Below are 6,000 nucleotides of genomic sequence, written 5' to 3'. Positions count from 1 at the left end.
TGTGTTTGGGGGGTGGTTAGTGTGAGTGTGATGCCACATGCCCCCCCCCCCCCCCCCCCCCCCCCCCCCCCCCCCCGCAACGCCGTTGGGGAAACGGACCCAAGGGGTCTGCACTTGGTCTAGTATAATTTAAATATAACAGAAAAAGGAGGAATAACTGATAAGGTTTTTTTGGACAAAATTAACAATGGCAAGTTGAAAAGATATTCACTTAGCACTCTTCTCATGGGGTGCAGAGCCTAATTCACTGATATTGTTCATTTCAAATGCAGCACAATTATTTCCCTCAGGACTTTTCTAATCAGTGGGTCTCTTAAGACCACAGTGGCTTTATTTAATAATAGCTGCCCATGACCTAGATGAATCGTGCTATTCACTAAGATAGACTGCTGAGATAATTGTGCAATGGTTGGTCAACCATTGAAAGTGAGTATATTATTCATTTTTAGAGTAGGGCTGAACTATGCCAGGTTATTAGAAACAGGGTTAAAATATTACCAGTGGATATAAAATAAATGTTCAGGTTCATACAAAATGTTTTGACTGTTTTTTATTCATCCTCCGCTTCACCTATTCCCTCAGAATCATTTTTTTCCCTTTTATTGCAACTTCCGTATTGGGAATCCATGTTTCAGCCATTTTGAAGGGTCACTTTTGATTTTTTAACCTGTGAACCAGATACATTTTCATAACCACCAACAAAAAACATAGCTCTTCAATATACTGTACACAATAATATGCTGCATGCTGCATCATGTTTTGAGTATTATGTCTGTACAGTGTCAACAAATAATTTGTTATTATATTCTTTCCATTAACCCTAAAAATACTACTGCAATTGAAATTAATTTTCAAATTTCATTACCACAGATGTTTGTGTGAAGAAGAGAATAATATCATCTGTGTGTTTTCTTAGCGAGTTCAGAATTTTCTTGAGAGAACTCAAAATAAAGATGAATTGAAGAAATATTCAGGATCTAACCCTTGGAAAATCACAAACACAAATTGTTATTGTGGCCTGCAAGAATAAAAATGTGTGCACATTGTACAACTCAGAAACATGCCCTTCAGCACTGAACATCAAGCAAGCACTCATTTATACCAATCCTCCATAAACACATCTTGTTCTCCCTGTATTCACATGAACTCCCACACCCATCCTTTCCCTAGATTCTCCCACTCACCTTCACACAAGGAACAATTTACAGTGCACAATTAACTTTGGTTTTTAGGAGGAAAATTAAGCACCCAAGAGAAACCCATGCCGTTACAAGAAGGATGTGTAAAAAGGACAGCACCAGGTCAGACTGAATCTGGGTCAGTGGAATTGTTAAGCAGTAGCTCGACCAACTGCACCACTCAAAGATTTGAGAGTATTAACCTGTTCAGTGCCACCACAAGTATACTAGGGTCATGGTCAATAGTTTAAAAAAAAACTTAGCAGTGAACAGGTGAAAGGCAGAGAAAACAGAGGTAGACACAGAAAGGAGCATATACTGTAGCCAGAAATAATAGTTAGAGCACAACACACAAACAAAAAGGCAGGAAATAGTTATTGCACAGAAATAGTCTTGCACAGAAAATGAAAGATATTCAGTCCAAAAAAAGAGGGAAGCATAAATGTCTCAGAGAGATGTCTGTTAACAATCGAAGTATCAAAACTATATTGATGGAATTTCTGAAAGGCTATCAGAGTGAAGTCCAAAGGACTACTTTTCCTTAACAGGCAGGAGGTGAGCATGATTGGAATAGTAAGTGTTTGGTAGTGTACAGGCAGTCAGTAGAGGGCAGGGTCTGAAGGCTCAAGCATGAAGGAGAAGGGGAGAGATAATTGAGAGTGGACCAAATGAAAGTCAGTACATGCTAGCCCCGTGCCCATATACCATGTCCTAGACTGTGGTATACCAGCGAAATCTGACATAAAAATCTTGGTTTATCGTACAAAGCTTACTGCAGACTTCAAAACTAGTTTCTGATTCGAAAAAAATACAAACAGTTATCTCCTTGAATTCTGCCAAATCAAAAAGACTCAGTTGAAGACTAATCTTAAATTAGAAAGTGATTTTACAGCCAATGAAGTGAACACATAAACACTTGTCTCTGCTCTGGTGTATTTCCAGCTGCATGGAAACCAGCCCAAATTTCTATTCATAGATCTGACAATACTAAGCAATCCAAATAAATGTTACTTTTAGAAACAGTATGGAGAATGTTTATTGGCTGTTGACCCACTTTTCTCTTCTTTGCACAGGCATCTGCAGCACTACATCAACAAAAGCAATGATCATCTATCTAATTCATTTGTCAAGGATAATCTAGCTTTAAATTGCTATTTTAATTAATTGACAGCATTGGTTAAATTTAACAGGATAAATTGTTATTAACATAAAGAAATCTCAGTAAGTCACCTGGGAAATGGGAAAACAATCTTCATTTAAAGTTAATGTTTTGCTGACAGCTTATCTGGCCCACCAAGTGACCTTGACCGATTTAAAATTGAAACCATATCTGACAGCCAAGCACAAGAAAGACCTTTTATTTTTGCTGTACATAACCACCCACTTATATTTTTTGTCATGTTGATAAACAAAAGCTATAGTTCTCAACACTGTACTCATCATTCTAGTAACTGTAATTTCATTGTTTCACTCTCCCCCTGCTACTCCCATCCATCTTCCCCAAAACCTCAATAGGGGGGTTGCACGTAAGGTCACTGGGTCATAGGGCTTGACGCACGGAGCCTCTCAATCCATCTGGAGGACATCCGTATATGTTATTAATGCAAGAAACGCGTACTTTCCTACCTGTTAAAAACCGCCAAAATGTTGAATTTTTGCGTTTAAAAAAATTGTGGGAGTCGGGGTAAGTGTGAGAGCCATGCACCCAACTTTAGAATTCCAAAAGTGAAGCGAAATGAAGGTATAGAGAAGCGAGAACTGAAGGGACTACAGCAGCTAAAGTGCTTGGTAAACATTGGCCGTGCAGATATCGGAATTGAAAATATTGGAAATTATTGGGTTTGCTCACTGCATTTCATCAACAGTAAGGCATTATTTGTGTTTTTTCTTAATTCCTTTGGTATCTAAAAATTCTCAGAAGTGATAAATCTGGCTGTAAATTTTGCTTCAGATGCATTTTCATTTTGTATGTAAAAACCCACTTGGGACCATGGGCGATTAAAAAAAATTACAACCAGATTTATCACTTCTGAAACTTTTTAGATGCCAAAGGAATCAAGAAAAAACACAAATAATGCCTTAGTTGATGAAATGCAGTGAGCAAACGACCAATGTTCGCCAAGCACTCTGGCTGTTGTTGTCCCTTCAGCTCTCGCTTCTATCTACCGTCATTTCTCCTCACTTTTGGAATTCTGAAGTAGGCTAAATGTCTCACACGCTTATCCCGATTTCCATAATTATTTACAGCGCAAAAATTGACAATTTCAGCGGGTTTTAACGGGCCCGCTACGCTGGAAACAATGGTTAGTGCCTACCTGCAGTTCAACGCGTATACTCCATTTGGAGTAGCGTAGCAACAGTACGGGTCATGGGTCGTGACCCGACTGCCGTGAAACCTCCCTATAGTTCCCATTAGACAGAAAATTATGCAAATATGACACTCTGGACTTTTGATTTAATTGATGCAACGTGGAGTCAGGCCCTTTGGCCCACCGACCAGTGATCACCCCATACACCAACACTATCCTACACACTAGGGACAATTTTACCAAAGCCAATTAAGCTACAAACGCGTAGGTTTTGGAATGTTGGAGGAAACCAGAGCACCCAAAGAAAACCCACGCGGTAATGTACAAACATATGGACAGCACCCAGTCAGATCGAACCCAGATTCCTGGTGCTGTTGGGCAGCAACTCTACCAGTGCACAATGTGCCACCCAAAAGAGGTCAGACAGCATTTGTGGTGAGGTCCATTTTACACAAAGGGTGATGTGTATATGGAACAAAGCTGCCAGAGGAGATAGTTGAGGCAGGTCCAATAGCATATTTAAAATACATTTGGACAGACATATGGATAGAAAAGGTTTAGAGGGATATGGGCCAAATGCAGGCAAGTGAGACTAGTATAAATTGTGCATCTAGCTCAGCATGGGCAAATTGGGCCAAAGGACCTGTTTCTGTGCTGTATGACTGATTAAAAATATGAACACTGTTAACCTTACCACACATACTGCCTGTTTAGCGTTTCCCAACTTATCTTATCTCTTGAGTTTTGCTTTGAAAAGCTTCCATGTTCTTGAGAAGTATTTAAGTATCTGTGGTGAGAATGTTTTATATGAATAATCTAGCAAATATCATATGACCCCACAGAGCCCCTGATGCAGAAGTAAACTCTCAATTACTTCACCATTCCAAACCCTATCTTCATTCTCACACCCCAGATGGTTCCTCATTCAACCTCTCCCCCTCTTGACCAACTCTGGGTAGATAGGAAGGGTGTGCTGTTCAACCTGAAATTGCAGAATGCAATGTTTATGCCCAATTGACGGCTACACTGAACACTTGTGCTCTGTCCGCTAAGGCCAGCTGGAGCACCATGTTGCTAACTGCTCCAATTCCATTCTCATCCCTACCTTTCTGTCCTCAGCCTCCTCCAATGCCAGAGTCAAGCCACATGCAAATTGGAAGAACATCTCATATTGTGCTTCGGTTTCTTCCAACCTAATGGAATGCATCTTGGATTCTCCAAATTTTAGGTACCCCTCCCTCTGCTCATTTCCCCAGCTGCTTCCCTGGCACACACCTTTCTTACCACTCCCCCCACCCGCGTCACCCAGTTCCTTTCATCTCCTCCCATCCCTACTCCAGGCTGTCCAAACATTTTCTCTCTCCTTTACACCATTTTATCTTTCTCCACTTATCACCTCCTGACTTGATTATTTTCTTCATTCTTCTCTTTCCCCACCCGATTCATTTGCCAATCATCTCCCCCTTACTTGGATCTACCTATCACTTGCCAGCTCTTACACCATCGATTCCCCTCAACTCTTTCTACCAGTATCCCACCACTACTCCATTAATCTGAAAAAAAAAGTTCCAATGACTAACAGTCGTCTGTTCAATGGTGCTTTATTTGACACGTGCAACAAACAGTGAAATTCTTGGAGCATATTTACACATGCAGGCACCGCCATGTTTTGGCACCATTTCCAAAGTCCAATCTGCCTATGTGCTGGGTCTAGAGGAGCAGTTCCTGATCCAGGCTCCTGCAGGGCCTTCCTCCTGCGACTTGATCGGCCCGTGAACCGACATCCCACTCCTCATTCAGCCACCACGGGTATCTCCCATTCAGGAAGACATTTCAGGTTTCCAGTATCCATCTCATTACCAAATGGCGGCCATGCCACCTGCATCAATTTCATTTGCTTTGATTTGACCTACTGAATTGCTCCAGCATTTGTTTTTTTGCTCAAGACTTGAGCATCTACAGTCTCTTGTGCCTCTGCATATAAACACTAAGATTAAGAGATGATTTTAGTCATGCTCTTAATACACTAGACAGGCAAATTTACTGCGAGCAGAAAGTTCATAAGTGATAGGAGCAGAATTAGGTTATTCGGCACATCATGTCTACTCCATTCAATCTTGGCTGATCCATCTTTCCCTCTCCATTCGCCTGCCTTCTCCACATAACCCCTGACACCTGTACTAATCAAGAATCGATCTATCTCTGCCTTAAAAATATCAATTGACCTGGCCTCCATAGCCTTCTGTGGCAATGAACTCCACAGATTCACCACCCTCTGACTAAAGAAATTCGTCATCTCCTTCCTAAAGGAACATCCTTTAATTCTAATTATGACCTCTGGTTCTAGACTCTCCCACTAGTGGAAACATCCTCTCCACATCCCCTTTACCCCAGCCACTACATCCAGAAAGGATGAATGTGGATAGGAAAAATGGTCAGCATTGGCTTGGTAGATCAAAAAGTCAAATTCTGTGCTGTAGAACTCTATGTATTCAGGCTTTGTCCTGCCCCCC

The 6,000-nt window shown here is 41.1% G+C and overlaps 1 long non-coding RNA gene across 1 annotated transcript; it reads right to left on the bottom strand.

Annotated features, from left to right (window-relative positions):
- Positions 1-543: 543 nt before the first annotated feature.
- LOC116991851 lies at positions 544-4,382 on the bottom strand. Its single transcript, XR_004416921.1, has 3 exons — positions 4,182-4,382; positions 866-983; positions 544-667 (listed from the first exon to the last, which is right to left on the bottom strand). It is a non-coding gene; the product is annotated as an uncharacterized LOC116991851 (long non-coding RNA).
- Between the last annotated feature and the right edge of the window lie 1,618 nt (positions 4,383-6,000).

The sequence above is a fragment of the Amblyraja radiata genome, chromosome 2 (assembly GCF_010909765.2).
Source record: "Amblyraja radiata isolate CabotCenter1 chromosome 2, sAmbRad1.1.pri, whole genome shotgun sequence".
In the NCBI taxonomy this organism is placed as follows: Eukaryota; Metazoa; Chordata; class Chondrichthyes; order Rajiformes; family Rajidae; genus Amblyraja; species Amblyraja radiata.
The sequence above is the reverse complement of the archived record's forward strand: the minus strand, read 5'-3'. Positions and strand labels throughout refer to the sequence as shown.